A 20,238-nucleotide genomic window follows, 5' to 3' on the forward strand; every position below is an offset into this window, starting at 1 on the left:
TTTATCATTAATGGATGCTGAATTTTTTCAAGGACTTTTTCTGTATCGAGATACTCATGTGATTGTAGCCCTTCATTTTTATTGATGTGGTGTATAACACTGATTGATTTATGGATGTTGACCATCTTGGCATCCCTGGCATGAATCACACTCAGTGTGGCATATGATCCTTTTAATGTATTGTTGAATTCAGTTTGCTAATATTTCATTGAGAATTTTTGTGTCTGTATACATCAGTGATATTAGTCTATAATTTTTTGTGCAGTGTCTGTCCAATTTTGGTATCTGGGTAATGCTGGCTTCTGAAATGAGTTTGGAAATTTTCCCACCTCTTTGATTTTTTTGGAAGGGTTTAAGAAAGATTGGTATTAATTCTTTATATCTTTGGTAGAATTCACCAGTGAAGCCATCTGGTATGGGTTTTTGTTTGTTGGGAGGTTTTTGACTACTGATTCAGTCTCCTTAAAAATTAGTCTGTTCAGACTTATTTCTTCATTATTCAGTCTTGGTAGGCTGTATATTTCTGCAAATTTATCTATATCTTATATGTTGTTCAGGTTGTTGGCTTTTAATAGTATTCTCTTTGATCCTTTGTATTTCTGTGGTATCTATTATAACATCTCTTTCATTTTTTATTTTAGTTATTTGAGTTCACTTTTTTTTCCTGGTAAAGGTAGCTGAAATTTTATCTATTTTGTTTATTTAGGGAAAAAACACCTTTTAGTTTCATTGATCTTTTCTATTGTTTGTTTAGTGTCTATTTCATTTAGTTCTGCTTTGACCTTTTTTATTTCCTTCCTTCTGACTCTGACCTTAGTTTGTTCTTCTTTTTCTAGTTCCTTTAGGTATAAAGTTTGAGATTTTTCTTGTTTCTTTTTTTTTAAGTTTATTTATTTTGAGAGAGAGCACATGTGTGCATGTGTGAGTGGTGGGGACCCCAGAGAGAGAGAGAGAGTCACAAGCAGACTCTGCTCTCAGGGTGCAGAGCCCGACATGGGGCTTGTTCTCATGAGAACCAAGAGATCATGATGTGGACTGAAATCAAGAGTTAGAAGCTTAACCAACCGAGCCACCCAGGGGCCCCTTTCTTGTTTCTTAATGTAGGTGTTTATTGTATGAACTTCCTTCCATTTACTTTGTCTGATGGTAAAATAGTGTATCAAAGAGACATTTATTGATAGAGCCAAGCCATGTCTTTTTATCTGACTCTGAGACTTCTCTGTCAGTTAACCACACTGAGTATTGAGAACAATTATAAAGGATTCTGCATCCAATTCCTATGAGGTAGGGAGGAGGGGTTGTCTACTTGAATAAGCAATTATTGGACACCAACTAGGTATTCTGCAACTCAACTCTGTTCTGACACTGTTTACCCAAATATAGCATCAGGTTCCACAGTTTAAAGGTTCAGTTTCACAAGACTGCCCAGCCCTCCTTCAAATGATAATCTCAAGTCTGTATTGTCACCTTTGCTTCCGACCAGCCAACTGTAAATAAGGTTCCAGTGACTCCCTCCTCAGGTTCAAATGATTTGCTAGAGGAGCTTAGAGGACTCAGGAAAATAGTGTACTTACTAGATTACTAGTTTTTTATAAAAGGATATAACTCGGGAACAGCAAGATGAAAAAGATACGTGGGGAAAGGACTTACAGCTTCCATTTCCTCTCTGATGTACCACTCTCCCTGCATCTCTGCATGATGGCATACCCAAAAGCACTCTGAATATTGTCCTTTTGGGATTTTATGAAAGCTTCATTATATAGGCATCACTGATTAAATCATTAGCCTTTGACAATTTTTTCAACCTCCAGTCCTCTCCCTCCCCTCCCTAGAAGTCAGCCAGGGTGGGGATGGGGGGCGGGGGTAAGACTGAACTTTTGCACCTTTTATTCATCTTGGTTCCCCTGGCAACAAGCCCCCCTTTCCAGTTGCTTTCCAAAAGTTACCTCATAATCCCAGTTGTAGAAAGGAGGTTGTTATGAATAACAATACACCCATTTCATCTCTATGGCTCCTCATCCACTTCAGGAAATGAGGACAAGAGACATTATAATAAAAGATGTTGCTATTGCTCAGGAAGTTCCATGGGTTTTGAGAGCTGTGAGAAAGGAACCACAGATGAGCACCAAATATATATTTCTTATAACCCACGCTATCAAAAATGAATATTCAGACATCTTTAAGATGGTAGGGGAGTAATATAACCATTTCACTGATTAGTATATTAAGCATTATAATTACATTTCCTTGTTCAAAATCATTATTTTTAAAGATATTTTTGTATGTTTTTTTTTTAATTTTTTTTTAACGTTTATTTATTTTTGAGACAGAGAGCATGAATGGGGGAGGGCCAGAGAGAGAGGGAGACACAGAATCCGAAACAGGCTCCAGGCTCTGAGCTGTCAGCACAGAGCCGGACGTGGGGCTTGAACTCACGGACCACGAGATCACGACCTGAGCCGAAGTTGGCGCTTAACCGACTGAGCCACCCAGGCGCACCTGTATGTTTATTTTTGAGAGAGAGAGCGTGCAAGTAAGTGTACGCATGAGCAGGGGTGGGGCAGAATCGCAAGCAGGCTCTACGCTATCCGCGCAGAGCCCAACACAGAGCTTGATGTTGCAAGAACCTTGAGATCATGACATGAGCCAAAATCGAGAGTTGGATGCTTTACCGACTGAGGCACCCCCAAATCACTATTGATGCAGATGCTATTTCACTAAGAATAAAAATGTCTTAAATCTTAAATACCACTTTATACCTCAAATGACTTTTCTCAACTTTCCATTAACGTGACAGAAGATAAAAAGTTACTAAGGCAAAACATTTTGAAAAAGATAAAAACAACCCTTACTCGTGGTCTGGGAAAGGTTTTCCAGTAACTGGATGGACACTGCCTAGACCGAGAAACCACTTGAAGACATCATATACTTTTCCCTTCATGTGTGAATAGCACCTAAGAGGAGGACGGCTGAACAAGGTTGAGGTTCACAGCCACTACCCATCCTTAGTACAGAGAGGCAGGGAATTTTGCCAACTGTAAATGTAAACTGCTGTTCATTTACTGAAATAGACTTTACTTTCAGTGATACCTAGAAACATTACTGCCTTAGACTTTACTACCTTCTAAGTACCTGTAGCCCTCAAACCCTCAGAAAATTCAGTTCCCAGTAAAGCAGTATGAATAAAGAAGGACTGTGGATGGCAATGTCTTGGGGAGTTTGGTAGGCAGGGAAAAATAAAAAAGACCTCCCCGACCTGGAATTGAACCTGAGTGAAATTTGCTAAGAAGGTAAATCATAAGTGTCTCACCACACATTCAAAAACATTTTTTTTGAAATGGTAACTGTGGTGATGAAAAATATATTAGCTTGATTTTGGTGATTATTTTATATATGTATATCAAAACAGCAAGTTGTATACCTTAATATATACAACTTTTGTCAATTACACCTCACTAAAGCTGAGGGAAAAGAGAAGTTGGGGGAAAAGTGGTCATAGAAACTGCACTGTAGGCAAAGACAGTGCTTGTGAGCAATTCTTGGAAAGGATAAAATTTTCATATATTGATGAGGAAAAGAAAAAGTAATGACAGGCAGAATAATCCAAAATAAATTCTCATCCTAGAAGACAGTGAACCAGACAATAGCGTAAGATCCCAAGTCACTATAGTCAACCCTGCTAAAAGCTAGAAATTGTTCTAGAAACTACATACATTAATTTACCTTCCACTTCTATGAGAGAAGGGGTTTTCTACTAGCAGTCAGTTAGACAGAGACATCTACAGGAATCCATGCCCCCTTTAATAGACTAAACCAGACTCATTAAAAGGATTGAGCATTCCTTTTTCAAGGATGAACATATAGAAAAATATACAAGCAAATAACCCTGATACTACTACTACTACTATTACAAATGCAAACAGACTGACTTATGAAAGAAATTCTTCAGTACAAGAGAAGAAAGGAATTAACTTTAAAATATTTCTTGAAAATGGTTTTACTTATAGGAAACAAAATAAATTACTTTTAAAATCTCTAGAACTGAAACAAATAATCTAACTCAAAATATTTAATTCAGATATCCTGATAAACTTAGTGACCTATTAAGGATAAAAAATTACCTTATTAAAATCCAGGCCCCAAAATAGGTAAGTTACTTAGGGACCAGAAAAAATATAAGAAACCTAAAGCAAATTCCAGGCTGGCTTTAAAATTAAGTGTATGCAACATCAAACACAAGAGACAATGGATTTTTGTTTTGTTGTTTTTTTTCCCTTTTTTGCAAAGTGATAGGCTTGGGAGCAAGTGACAACTGAAATACTCATTTTCTGATACACAAGTGTTTATAAATTACAGCACTGATGTAGAAACTCGCAAAAGTTTAACACATAATTCAGGGGATCAAGAATTAAAATTGAGAAGTAAAAAATGGAAATTTTTGAATAAATGTTCTTATAGTGAGCCTTGATATGAATGAATCTAATAAATTTATGTACACATGTTAACATAATTTGGCACAAGTGTAATGTCACTTGAAAAAAAAGATAATGTAATTCTAAAATGATAATCTATACCTCTTACCCATATTATATCCATATTAAATTACTTTAAGTGTAGGGATGTTATAAAAAGCACAGTAAATTTCTTGTTTTATATAGGAGGGTGGTTAAATTTGTTAAATTTGAAGCTAAAAATATATAATATAGACCCTTTTTTTTAATGCTTATTCATTTTTGAGAGACAGAGTATGAGCAGGGGAGGGGCAGAAAGAGAGGGAGACACAGAAACTGAAACAGGCTCCAGGCTCTGAGCTGTCAGCACAGAACCTGATGTGGGGCTCAAACCCATAAACCATGAGATCATGACCTGAGCTGAAATCAGATGCTCAACTGACTGAGCCATCCAGTTGCCCCATCTAACCAAGACCTTTCTTAAAGTATATAAAATGGACATTGGTGGAAGATGGCAGAGGAGGAGGATCCTAAGCTAAACTCATTCCATGGATACAATTAGATAACACATGTCGATGTAAATAACAGAAAACAACCCAAGCATCATTGGTTGGCAGAACACTCTCCACAGCTAAATGTAGGGAAGAGGCCACATCAAAGAGGATAGGAGGGGGAGAGACTTGCTTGGGAGACAAATAGACCTACAGAACTGTCCACAGGAGGCAGGGATGTGGTAGGCACAGACAGGGGAGAGGACCAGACCGCCACCACAGCACCCCCAAGCAAGGGGGGCCCAAATTGGGAGGATGAATCCCCGTAACATTTGGCTTTGAAAACCAGAGGAGCCTAACAATCAGTGGGGTTTAACACCTAGAGCTTTACTCAGCTCTAGGAGAACTTGAAGGATGGAGTCCCTGCCTTTAAAGAGACAACACAAGAAACAGCTCCACTGATATACAGCATAGAAATAGCAGTTTGAAAAATCACCTGGGGTATATGGGAAGGAGATTCATTTACTAGTCTCAGAGCATGTGCTGGAGGGGCAAGAATCTTTGGAAGACTTCTCCAAGAACAAAAGAACTGGGGTAGCATTTTCTTCCCCCCACCCCCAGCCAGATACATAGATACCTGCAGGAACCAGCACATTACCAACTCTCCATTTAGCTTGCTAACAGTATTCCACACCCCTGTGGATTCGAACCCTTCAACCGGGCAGGTTTCAGCAGGAATTTTCCCAAGTGGCTGCAGGTCAGCTCCCACAAAAGACCAGCATGGACCTTGCTGGAACCATGTGTCCCACTCCCTGTTCCCCTGCAAACTTGCCACCTCCAATTTGCCCTTGGCAGGAGTTTATCCAAAGTGGTGTCACAAGCCTGGCAGTGTACAAACAGCCCTGACAGGAGCCAGCCGGCTCCAAAAGTGACTCTTGCCTTGGGTAGAAGGGAAAATAACCACACATATCAGTCCAGCTGCAGCTCCAGCAATGGGCTTGGGGCAGATATATTGTCTGACTGCAGGCCCCACCGACCAACAATAGCTTCTTAGGGAATAATACAGGGAAAATTCCCTGCAGTCCAATGCTGTTGCCTCTCTGGCCAATGCCTGGTCTGACCAAGCCCAAGGCAGCTCCAGGCTGGCCCACTAACAATACAGAGACCAAACCTTGCCTACAACAGGCAAAGAGCCATTGCAGATGACTACACTGAAGGCAAAAGCAGCTCAGCCATAACAGTGGGGTATATGCAACACAATGGGAGACACCCCTGAAGCACCAGGTTCTGGTGAATAGAAGATACTGCACTACAGGACACTACAAGATCCTCCTCTTCATAAGGCCACTACTTTCAAGAGCAGGAGATATAGCTGACTTTCTTAACACATAGATACAGACAGAGAGAGTTAGACAAAATGAGGAGACAAAGTAATATATCACAATGAAAGAAGAGGACAAAATCACCACAAGAAAGCCAAATGAAATAGAGATAAAAAATATGGCTGTTAAAGAATTTAAAGTAATGGTCATAAAAATACTTACTGGACTTGAGAAAAGAGTGGAGGACCTCAGTAAGACCCTCAAACAAGAGATAGAAAACATAAAAAAAAAAGAAAAAAACTGTAAGTGAAATAAAAAATACACTAGATGGAATTAATAGCAGACTAGAGGAAGCAGAAAAATGGATCAGCCACCTGGAGGACACAGTAATGGAAAGTAATCAAGCTGAACAAGAGAGAGAAAAATAATGAAAATAGGGAACTCAGCGACACCATCAAACATAATAACATTCACATTATAGAGATACCAGGAAGAAAAGAGAGGGAAAAGGGAGCAGAAAATTTGTTTGAAGAAATAATAGCTGAAAATTCCCAAGTCATGGGGAATGAAACAGAAATCCAGATCCAGGAGGCACAGAAAGCCCCAAACCCAAAAAGGTCCACAACAAGATACGTAGTAATTAAAAAGGCAAAAAACAGTGATAAAGAGAGAATTTTAAAAACAAAGAAAACAAAAACAGTTACATACAAGGCAAACTCCATAAGGTATCAGCTGAATTTTCAGTGGAAACTTTTCAGGCCACAAGGAAGAGGCATTATATATTCAAACTGCTGAAGGGAAAAATCCTACAACCAAGAGTACTTCATCCATCACGGCCATCATTCACAATAGAATGAAGAATAAAGAGCTTCCGCAAACAAAAGTTAAAGGAATTTGTGACCAACCGCAAAACTGACTATATAAGAAATGTTAAAAGCGACTCATGACTGAAAATGAAAGACTATAAGAAAGAGTAAGAAAGGTGGGAAGCATAAAGCAGTAAAGTTAAGTATATCTGTAAAAATCAGTGAAGGCATTAGCAAAATAAAAGGATGTAAAGTATGAAACTATACACTGAAAACATGGAAAGGAGGATGTGTAAAGGATGGGTTCAAACTTAAGCAACCACCAACTTAATATATGCTTATGCATATATTATGCTATATGCATAAGATGCATAGAAACCTAATGGTAACTACAAATCAAAAACTGCTATTAGATATGTTAAGAAGGGAAAGGAATCTAAATTTATCACTAAAGAAAGCCATTAAACCATGAAAGAAAGCAAGAGAAGAAAGAAACAGAGAAAAACTACAAAAACAACCATAAAACAAGTAACAGCAATAAGTACATACCTATCCATAATTACTTTGAATGTAAATGGACTAAGTGCTCCCATCAAAAGACACTGAGTGACAGAATGGATAAAAAGCAAGACCCAACTATATGCTTGCTGCCTGCAAGAGACTCATTGCAGACCTAAAGTCACAAGAAGATTGAAAGTGAAGGGATGGAAAATCATTTATCATACAAATGGAAGTGAAAAGAAAGCTGGGGTAGCAATATTTATATCAGAGAAAATAGACTTTAAAACAAAGACTGTAACAAGAGACAAAGAAGCACACTATGTAATCATAAAGATAATTCAACAAGAAGATATAAAATTGTAAATATTTATGCACCCAATATGAAAACACCCAGATACATATGGCAGCTAATACCAAACATAAAGGAAATAATCAACAATAATACAATAATAGTAGGGGACTTTGACAGCCCACTACATCAATGGATAGATCATCCACATAGAAAATCAACAAGGAAACAGTGGCTTTGAATGACACATTGGACCACATGGACGTAACAGATATACTTAGAACATTCCAACCTAAAACAGCAGAATACACATTCTTCTCAAGTGCATGTGAAATATTCTCCAGAACACATCCCATATCAGGCCACAAAACAAATCTCAACAAGGTGAAAAAGATCAAAGTCATATCATGCATCTTTTCCAATCACAATGCTATTAAACTAGAAATCAACCATAAGAAAAAAATATGGAAAAATATAAATACATGGAGGTTATATAGCATGCTATTAACCAATGAATGGGTCAGTGAAGAAATCAAAGAAGAAAGCAAAATATACATAGAAACAAATGAAAATGAAAGCACAACAGTCCAAAATCTTTGGAATGCAGCAAAAGCAGTTCCAAGAAGGAAATTTACTGCAATACAAGCCTACCTCAAGAAGCAAGAAAAATCTCAAGTAACCTAACCTTTCATCCAGAGTAGCTAGAAAAAGAAGAAAAACAAAACCTAAAACCAGTAGAAGAAATAAATAATAAGGATTAGAAAAGAAATAAACTAAATAGAAATGTTAAAAAAGTAGAACAAATCAATATAACCAGGACTTGGTTCATGGAAAAAAAAATTGATAAAGACTTAGTCAAACTCAGAAAAAAAGGAGGACTCTACATGAACTCAGAAATGCAAGAGGAGAAATGGCAATCAACACAACAGAAATACAAAGAATTGTAAGAGATTATTATGAAAAATTATATACCAACAAATTGGACAACCTAGAAGAAAAGGATAAATTCCTAGAAACATATAACCTTTCAAAACAGAATCAACAAAAAATAGAAAATGTGAACTGATTACCAGTAATGAAATTGAATCTGTCAAAAAACTCCCCCCAAATAAAAGTCCAAGACCAGATAGCTTCAAAGGTATATTCTACCAAACATGTAAAGAAGAGTTAATACCTATTCTTCTTAAACTATTCAAAAAAAATAGCAGAAGGAAGGAAAGTTTCCAAATTCATTCTGAGGCCCACCTTACCCTGATACTAAAACTAGGAAATATGATGAAAAACCTGGAAATGTCTTAGTATATTGCAGAAGGGGTCAAAACAATCAAGGAGTTGAGAACATTAGAATAGATTTACTATGTAAGACTTGAGTACCCATGACATGATTAAGATTCCTGGGTGAGGCAAGAAGACATCCCATAGGAATGCACTTCTGAGTTGGCACCAACATGTTTAAGAAGCTTGGTTGGTGGTAGCTGCACTCTGCAGGCTCTGATGACAGTGGAGGTTGTCGCTATCAAAGTGGGCTCTTTAATGTCAATGGCTATGAGGCCAAGGCATAGCACTAAATCATCAGAGGCATAGTAGATATAATTGCCAGTTTGCCATCCAGTTGCCATGACCTTCAGGGATCTGTGGTAATAACTAATAGGTCATGGAGTTCTTAGAAACAAACTAGACAGGCAGATACGTATGAGAAAGGAAGAGAAAAAAAAAGATGATGGGGAAGATTGTTCATCAGCTGCTGAAATGGGAAAATGTGGCTTCTCACTCAATTTCCCGACCTAAGTCAGTTCTCAAAATCAGAACTCATTGATCAAATCACATGGTTCCCTTGTGGAAGAAGCCTGCAGTGCCACATGGAATTTATACAGTAAATATGTCCTTGGTTATTCTCCAAAGGGACCTGCAATCATTCCCTGAGTAACTGACACTGAGGAATTGGAAAATCCAGACATTTCTACGTATGTTAGGTATAAGGTCTGAGCTGACAGTGATGCCATGGGATCTGAAATGCCACCATGGTTCTCTGGCTAAATGGGACCTTATGGAGGCCAGGTGGAGTTTGGCTCAAGTTCATTTCACAGTGTATCCAAGTATCTGTGGTCCTAACCTGTTATTATTTCCTTGGTTCATGTGTACATTATTGAGAGAGAAATATTTAGCAGCTGGTGTTATGGTCTGTGGAATAAGAGCCACTACATCATCAAGAGCCAAGTAGAAACCCCAGAAATCACACTTCTAGCTGGAGGAAAATTATAAATCAGAATTAATACTATATTATGGGAAGAAATGCTTAGATCAATACCTCTGTCAAAGACAGAGGATGTAGGAGGATGGTTCCAATAATATTTCTGTTTAATTCAACTATATGTATCCTGCAAAAGATGAAATGGATCTTGGCAGATGTATATATTATTATAAATTTATCCAAGTGGCAGCCCCAATCACAGCTGCTACATTTTACCACCTGCCATAGTGGCTGCTATTGGGGCTACCACCTGGTTGATTGGCAATAAATTAACACAAACTTTGGCACATGTTGTAGGGCTACTGATCTTGCAGATAATTTTTTTTTCCAATTCCTTTCACTAAGAAGGATCAACTTTGGTTTTTATTCTCATAGTAAAAACAGAAGTTCACGTTTACTCCCTAGCCCAGGGATAGGCTAACTGTCCTGTTCCCTGTCATGGTGGAGAATTCAGGTATCTTGATCATCTTGACAAGCCATAGAACATAACACTAGACTAGTACACTGATGACATGGTGAGTAGGAAGTCGAAAGTCTACCAGATATGCTAGTAAGACATGTTATATCAAGAGCATGGAGAGAAGTCTCATGAAGACTAAAGAGACTGCAACAGTTTTGGATGCCCAGTGGTCTGTGACATGCCACAATATTCCTTCTAAGACCAAGGGCAAATTTTCATGTTGCACCTGACAGTCCTTCAATAGAGGTACAGTGTTTGATCGGTCTCTTCTGATTTTGGAGGTAGCATACACTGAAGTTGAAAATACCGCTCTGAAAAAAAAAGAAAAAAGAGAAAGAAAATACTGCCCTGACCCATGTATCTTGTGACTTGAAAGCTATCCATTTTGGATGAGGAAAAGAGGAAGAGAGGATTCTGCAGAAGATCCACCCTGAGGTGCATAGCCACATGGGTCTTATGACTCAGCAGATTTGATAGATGTAGATATATCTGTGAAGAGAAAGTTTGCTGCACAAATTCTCTGATAAGTTTCTGGGATTTAGTGGTAGATCATGCCTTTTCTTTAAGAGAAATAGTCTCAATTTTAACAAAAATTCCTCTGTGATATTGGACCTTACTAGAAACTGATAACCTGACCATGGGATGCTAAATGACTATATCACTGGAGTTCCCTTTCCTTTCCAGAGCTGGATATTCTCAGATCCATCATTTCATACAGTTGGGCAGGTGTAGAAACAGCCTTTGGATTTCAGCCTGAGCATACCCAGAATGTACTAGTAAATCACACAAACAGGTGGCCCAGACATCCATGCACAGTAACTTTTATCTCAGTTTAAGTCTTTGGCTTTGAGGTGTATTCCCAACAATCAACTAACACAGAAGAAAGGAATCTAAGCTGATGCAAAGATGGACTGGTGAGATATGCTAATGCTAAACTGAAGAGGATTGATGTCAGTCCTTATGTTAGTGGACCAGTAAGCAAGTAAAAGGGTGTTAACATATTAGTAGTGGTAATCAACCCTATTTACCAGGAGAGGCTACAGTTGCTACTTAAAGACGGTACAGAGGATGTTGTCTCCAACCCACTGAATTTATGAGCTTATGCCCATAATAATTGTAAATCGATAACTGCAGTAACTGTGGTTAGAAAAAATGTTTTGATATCTATTTCTGTGTAAAATTTAGTGTCTTAAAACCAAAACAAGATGTTATTTTGTTTATGAATTTATATGGGCAGAGATCAGTAGAGACATCTTATCTCTGCCATATGAATTTTCTGGGGTCTCAATTGGGATGACTTTAATATATAGGGATTAGAACAGTTGGGGACTACCCATGCATCTCTCCCTGTGTTCTTTTGGGTTCTTATGTGATTCAAAGCCTCTGAATGTCATCTCTCTAGATGTTGGATGGCTTATACGGTGACTCAGCTCCAAGAGTAAGTGTTTCAAGAGATCAAAGCAAAAGAGGCAACAGCTTTTATGACCCAGCCTTGGAAGTCATACATTATCACTTCTGCCATATTCTATTGGTCACGCAGGAGCAGTCATAATGTAATGCATGTGGGCACTACACCAGGGCCTAAATAGTGGGAAATGTGGGTCATTGGGGGTCTATATTGTAAGATGGCTGTAACATAAAGAAAATAAAATGAAGGGATTACACTTAAGGAGTAAAGTTTTGAGCTTCCCTGCCAAGCAAGCCACTCAGAGATAGCCAACTGTGAAACAAAGGTAAAATGAGTGGTGGAGGAGAAAAGTGATAGATCTCTATTAATTATGGCTTTGGAACTAGTTGCAGCAGTAGTACTTTCGCTAGTTTCACTAACCCTCTTACCTTAAATAGTTATGGTGCTTGAATCTGGAAACCATCTTAATAGACTCTGATTGATTAGCCTTCTGCTTTCTTTTTTGGGGAAGAAAGAAAAGGTGCTCTAATTAAGATCATCTTCTCTAATCACAATAAAGTACAACTAAAAATCAATTATTATTATAAAAATCCATATAGAAAACAATACATACGATTTCTCACAGTCTCACTCTGTGCATGCGTAATTTAGAAATTGGCCAAGAACGTGAAAAAATATGCAGATTTGGGGGGCTTTTTTCCCCTGTGATTTCTTCCTCTCTAATATCCTGCCCCCCTTCAATGACAGCCAGGTCAAATTTGTGTTTCCTCTGCCCAGTTAGACTTCCACTGTCTGTACTCTATTTCTCTTTGCCGGGATTGAAAAATACCTTCAGGCAAAAAACAGGGGAAAATACACTATTTATTTTTTTCATATGCTTTTCTTCTCTTGAAAACTGTAGGCCTGGATTGGTTCTGCCCAAGGCCTGCAGACAGTTGCTTTGTATATGTTAATAAGTATTTATAGTTTTTTAAGGATAACAGTAAATCTGATACTGGTTAATCCATCACGACTTTTCAAAACACTTTGCATGTATTGCTTTAGATATGCTATCCTCAAACACAAAAATATAGTTGTATTACAGGTTTTGTTAAATTTATAAGATGGTATAAGTGTTAACATTTTGTTTCTTACTTTTCACAGTCAACATTATATATAGTAAAATCTAGTTTCTTTCTATGTACGAGTAACTGGTTTGTTTCTTTTACTTAATGTACATCATTCTATTATCATATATGCACTATATGTTATCAGCTAATTTCATTAGCATGCAATACCTAAATTACTTTAATTCTTTACAAGAACAAAGAATGCTCTGGTCAACATGCTTAATATTTATCTCTTCATTTTTCTCATTATTAATGAGATTAGGGTAACTTAATATAGTTACTAATCATTTAAATTTTTACTTCTGGGGCGCCTTCGGTGGCTCAGTCGATTGAGCATCTGACTTCGGCTCAGGTCGTGATCTCGAGGTTTGTGAGTTCGAGCCCCGCCTCGGGCTCTGTGCTGACAGCTCAGAGCCTGGAGCCTGCTTTGGATTCTGTGTCTCCTTCTCTCTCTGCCCATCCCCCACTTGTGCTCTGTCTCTGTCTCTCAAAAATAAATAAATAAACGTAAAAAATTTTAAAAAATTAAATTTTTACCTCTGTTATTTTTTCCTTTTTTTTTTTGCTAGGTTCTATGGAAGTCATTAGATCTGCTATGTACTAAGTTTTATTATTTATTCATTGTATGTAATCCCTGGTACCACTTTAATCTCAATCTTGAGACTGAAATGGAATCTGTGGCATACAACTCAGATCCTTGTTCAGAACTGGAGTGCCTGTTTTCCCTCTGATGAAAAGTGATACTTGTAGACAGCCCATAATAATCATTCCTAATTAGGAACTGCCTTGGAAGAGAAAACTGTCTCACCCAAATTTACACTCCCTTCCTAGAAACTGGTGAATGCAGGGATGACCAGCATCCAGGGACTGGTCAGTGTAGGCATGTTTGGGCTCAGCCTCTCTCCAGTGTTAGAGAAAAAGCTTTCTCTGATACTGCAACATGGCACTTTATCTCCCTCTAACCCAATCTTGCTTTCTTCAACTTCTCTCCCTTTCACAGGGTTGACCTCAAGAACAGTCCATATAAATTTGCTCAGTAATGTCTTTCTTATGGTTTTCTTCCCAGTGATACAACCTGTGAGTGACATTGATTTATAGAAATTCTTACTTATGTTGCCCAATTCTCATATTCATCAAATTATGTTGGCTTTTCTCTTGAGATTTGAGCTTTTATATCTTGGTTTGGTAAACATATTCTGTGGTTAGCTTGATTGTTTCACTTTCATATGGAGGTCTTTCATTCATTTGGGGTTATTTTATTTATTGATTTATTTGTTTATTTGTTTTTGTAATGGTATGTGCTAGAAGTCCAATTTTATTTTTCTCTAAATTGCAAATTAAATCTCTAGTTTCATTTACAAAAGTATCCATCATTTCTTCAAGGTTATGTAATCTATCCTGTATCACATAACCTGTGATCTGTTTAAATCCTTGTTTTTGTATTCCTTCATTCAATCAGTCTGTCCCTGCACTAGTACCACACTGATAATTTTATCATTTGGTGCTGGAATATGTCTTACTATCTAATAGTATGAGTTTTCTATTTTATAGATTTTTTAAAATTTTTTTTTAATGTTTATTTATTTTTGAGACAGAGACAGAGAGAGACAGAGCATGAATGGGGGAGGGGCAGAGAGAGAGGGAGACACAGAATCGGAAGCAGGCTCCAGGCTCTGAGCCATCAGCCCAGAGCCCTATGCGGGGCTCGAACTCATGGACCGTGAGATCGTGACCTGAGCTGAGGTCGGACGCTTAACCGACTGAGCCACCCAGGCAACCCTATCTTATACTTTTTGAAAACTGCTTTAGCAACTCACAGAAAGTTACCTTTCTGTATAAATTTTGGAATAAATTTGTCAAGTTTCTCCCCAAACTTAGCTGTGGTGTTGAATTGAATAGTGATGGATTTATAGATTTATTTGATGACAATTAAAATCTCTAAAGTTTTATTCATTGTATTCATGAGTATATTATCTCTCTATATTCAGATCTACTTTGATGTCCTTTAATAGATTTTTTTTTAAATATCTATAAACCTCTCAGGCAATCTTTGCTAGATTATTTCCTAGGTAATTGATAGTTTTCATTGTTATCACAAGTGGCATCTATTTTCCATTTCATTTTCTAGTTACTCATTTTCCAGTGAAGAGAACTTGTTGAATATATGTGAAGGATGATTTACTGAGCTGACAGATAAGATTGAAGAACTCTTTCAAAAAGCATTAGCAGGGAATAAGGAGATGGAATGAATGGAAAAAAGTCAAAAGAAATGGAGACTAATAATAGAAAAAGCAATACCCATCTAGAAGGACAGAGAAAATACACATATAGAGAAAATATTTGAAGAAAAACATACTGATAATTTGTGTAATTAATGAAAACTGGGGGCACCTGAGTGGCTCAGTCCATTGGGTGTCCGACTTCCACTCAGGTCATGATACCACGGTTTTTGAGTTGGGGCACCACATCGGGCTCTGTGCTGACAGCTGGGAGCCTGGAGCCTGCTTTGGATTCTGTGTCTCCGTCTCTCTCTGACCCTCCCATGCTCATGCTCTGTCTCTCTCTGTCTCAAAAATAAATAAACATTAAAAAAAAAAGAAAAAAAGGTAACTGTGAGACTTCCATTTAAAGAGGTACACAAAGAACTGAGTAGGAGAGCTAAGTGGAGAAAAACTCTCATTTGGATATATTATAGTGACTTTTAGGATTATTAAAAGCAAAGGAAACTGCTGAAAATTTTCAAAAGGAAACTAAAACTTGTCTTTCAGAGAGAAATTAAAATCCAGTACCTTTAGTCTTGACAACAATACTGAATACAAGAAAGTTTACAAGGAAAAGGATTTGAATCTGATATTATATTCAATTAAGCTATCATTTCAATGTTAGAGAAGAATGAAGATGTCAGAGAGTGAGTCTAGCAACATGAAGAATATCTTCAAAAGAATTCTTGGGGCTTCTGGGTGGCACAGTTGGTTGAGTGGCTGACTCTTGATTCCAGCTCAGGTTAACCCAGGGTTGTGGGATTAAACCCCATGTTGTCCTCCTTGTTGAGTATGGAGCCTAATTGGGATTCTCTCTGTCTCTCTTTTCCTCTGCCCCTCTCTCCCACTCACACATTCTCTTTTTCTCTCTCTAAAATGAAAAAAATCAAATAAAAAAATTAAAAAATAAAATAATTCTGAAAATTCTTAGAGGTTTAACTTTCTAAAGGAAGGAATAGATCTCATAGCAAAAAATTGGTATAAAAGGGAAGAACATGTAAAAAATAAGTAGAATTTATTGATATCTGAAAAAAGCTTTTAAATGCTTTTTTCATTTATATAAGCACAAAAATCTAAACCCAAACTTGTTAGGGGAAGTGAGGAAGATGGGAGAGGGAATTGTGTTGACATTTGTTTTCCTATTCAGGGGGAAACATAATTTTTCATAAAGTTATAGACATTGATAAGGAGAAAAAAAACAAAATATTACTCTGTTTTATTCCCCCTGCTTAGTGCATTGCCTAGGGCACAATTTATGATAAAACATGTTTGTTAAAAGAATCTTAATGAATTAATGACCATCAAAATAATAAAAATATAATGCATATTGTTAGTTCATGAGAAACACCTAATTAAAATCAGGGAAATGGGAGACATACGATAACATTAATTGCAGTAGGTAGAAAACATCTTCTAATACAATAGTAACAAATTAATTTATGGTAAAACTTATTAATCAAAATAGGTAAAACAACAGTGAAAAGACAATGACTCTCAGGTTGTACTAAAAATAAGAATTAGCAATGTTGTCTAAGAGACACTCAATTAGAAAAAAACACCTAAACACACACAATAAGCAGAAAAATTGATAATGAATCATGGAAAACATATATCTAAAAAATATCAAGTAGGGGCTCCTGGGTTGCTTCGTTGGTTGGGTGTCAGACTTCGGCTCAGGTCATAATCTCATGGTTCATGAGTTCGAGCCCGCGTCAGGCTCTGTGCTGAAGCTCAGAGCCTGGAGCCTGCTTTGAATTCTGTGTCTCCCTCTCTCTCTACACCTCCCCCAACTCATGCTCTCTCTCTCTCTCTCTCTCTCTCTCTGTCTCTCTCCCTGTCTCAAATAAATAAATGAATAAATAAATAAATAAATACCAAGTAAAAATTTTAATATGAGAAAAAGAGCAAAGGTGAAAATAAAAATTATCATCAAAAAGAGATATGAAATATGTATGAAAAAAAGTAAGCTGGGAAGATTGTAATCATCAATATCAAGCTGAGAGTACAGCCTCTAAGTAGAAAAAGGAATAACATATCGTATGGAAAGACATAGTTAATGAACACACATGGAAAACTATAAAGGTAGAGATGAATTCAATGGCATTACTGTTAGGTGTAATAGATATGTCTAGAACATCATGACAAATGAACATAGAATACATATTTTCAAGCACATATGAAATATTTACCAATGATGATGATGAACTTGGCCTCAAAAGAGGTTTCAAAAAATTTCAAATAATTAGCAACATAGCATCTATATTCTATAACTACAATGCAATACAATTAGAAATCAAACTAGAATATTTAGGAAAAATTCTTATCTCTAAAAACTAACATATTACCATTTACCCTTTGGTTTAAAGCAGAGATTATATGCTAAAATTTGAAGTTATTACATTATAATGACAATGAAAGCACTGGGTTGAAATCTGTTTGCTGCTGAAATGTAGAGGAAAATGTACCAAATTGTGATTATTACCAGAATATAAGAAAGATGGAAAACAAATTAACTAAAATCCGAATAAGCTAGGAAAAAAAACCCAGCAAACTAAATTCAAAAACAAAAGTAAAAGAGAAGAAAGGGATGCCTGGGTAGCTCAGTTGGTTAAAGGTCAGACTTTTGTTCAGGTCATGATCTCATGGCTTGTGAGTTTAAACCCCGCAAAGGGCTTTGTGCTGACAACTCAGAGCCTGGAGCCTGCTTCAGATTCTGTGTCTCCCTCTCTCTCTCTGTCCCTCCCCCACTAACACTCTGTCTCTCTTTTCCTCAAGAATAAATAAACATTAAAAAATTTCTTTAATAAATAAAAAAAGAAAAAGAGAGGAGCACAAAAATAACGATAAAGTTATGATAAAAGAGACAATTAAAAATAAGGCTATGTGAAAACACCAAGAAACAAACTTCTAGTCATATAAATTAAATAAATGCAAGGACTGTTCAGCTTGGACAGTTATTAACACAATTAATAAGCACCAAATTAAATGATCAAAAATTAATCTTTCAATTTGGGGTGAAAAAGCACTCAATATGATTTTCTACACAGTTAAGATAAAAATTCTTAGCAAACGAGGAAAGAGAAAGACAACTTAAAAAAAACACAACAAAAAAGGGTACTTATAATATATCTAAAGAAATCATCACATTTAATAGAGACATTTTAGTTTGTTTCCTTTCAGGTGGGTATCAAGACAAGGACGCTTGCTCTCACTACTGTAGTTCACACAGACCTGAGATCCTGCACAAGACATTAAAACTAGAAAAATAATATGAGATATAGAGAATAGAAAGAAAAGGTAAATTTTCCATGATATGAATACTTTCATGGAATGCCCAAGATAATTTATAAACAAATTATTACAATTAATATTAAAATATAGTTAAAGACTGAAGAAATAATACATATCCATGTGACCATTATCCCAGAAATGAAAAATGCTTTTTGTCAAATTTGTTCCAATTTTTTAAATAAAATTAACCCTTTCAAATTTTCCTTTTTTAAATAAAGAGGGTGTACTTACAAGAAAATCCATTGCAGCATTGTATGCTAGAACAAACAATATGAAACAGTTTCCTTTACATTAAATATTTAAGGCTAAAAGAGCAATAATTGCCTAATGTCTCTGCTCTACAAAAATTTTCAACTAACTCAATCCAGACTTTTCCCCAAAATTCTTCTAGCGTAACACATACTACTTCTTTCTCACAATCACCATGTATTCAGGGGGGCATATGCATTTCTAATATTAAGAGTTTTTAAGAAGGATTTTTATCTTAAAGCCAGAAGGAATTGATTTATTTAAAAAAGACTACTTAGTGTGCTTGAGATGCTGTTTTCCCTCCCCCACAATACCTTGTGCTCTTCCTTGGCCTGGCAGAATGTCTCCTGAAAAGAAGGGTAGCTCCCACAAAGAAGGGTGGTTAGAAGAAGGGCTGTTCTGCCATCAAGGGGGTAGTGACCAGAGAATACACCATCAACATCATAAGCATATCCATGGAGTGGATTTCAAGAAGCATGCCCTCAGACACTCAAAGAGATCTGGGAATTTGCCATGAAGGTGGGATCTTCATATGTGTGCATTGACACCAGGCTCAACAGAGCTGTCTGGGCCCAAGGAATAAGGAATGTTCCATACTGTATCTATGTGCGGTTGTCCAGAAATTGTAACGAGGATGAAGACCCACCAAACAAGCTCTATATTTTAGTTACCTATGTACCTGTCACCACTTTCAAAAATCTACAGTTAATGTGGATGAGGACTAACCACTGATTGTCAAATAAAGGTATAAAACTGAAAAAAAAAAGACTACTTAAAAGGTATATTGAATGGATATTAGTGAATATATATATATATATATATATATATATATATATATATCTTATTTGAAAAAATCTTTACTCTTTAAAATCAAAAAAATGAAAAAAATTTAATCTTTAAAAGATCAAAATTGCAAAATATAAAAATTCCACAGCTGTACCATTGGCCAGGAGTTTTTAGATCTTCTTCTCCAATAAATTTCAAATATTTTAAATACATTTCTAAACAAAATCTCAAGTCACTTGAAGTCTTTCAAGAATGTAACTGGCCATTCTAAAAGAATATGTAAATAAGAGAAAATGGAAAGTCTAAATCAGTGCTGTTCAATAGAAATATAATGCTAACCATAAATGTGAACCACACATAGGGGTTTTAAAAATTTTCAGTAGTCATTTAAAAAAATGAGAATAAATAAATAAAAATAATTTTAATAACATTTTAACTCAATCATTAAAAATATTAGCATTTTAAACCATAATCAATGCAAAAATTACTATTGACATATTTGACATTTTTAATATCAAAATTGAAAAAACCTATAGTGTATTTTACATTTCAGTCTCTACTAT

The 20,238-nt window shown here is 36.4% G+C and overlaps 1 pseudogene; it reads left to right on the plus strand.

The window, feature by feature from the left end:
* LOC125153525 (60S ribosomal protein L31-like) overlaps positions 1-19,621 on the plus strand; it is a 34,888-nt pseudogene extending 15,267 nt beyond the window's left edge.
* Positions 19,622-20,238: the final 617 nt, after the last annotated feature.

This window comes from Prionailurus viverrinus, chromosome A2 (genome assembly GCF_022837055.1).
Source record: "Prionailurus viverrinus isolate Anna chromosome A2, UM_Priviv_1.0, whole genome shotgun sequence".
NCBI classification, from domain to species: Eukaryota; Metazoa; Chordata; class Mammalia; order Carnivora; family Felidae; genus Prionailurus; species Prionailurus viverrinus.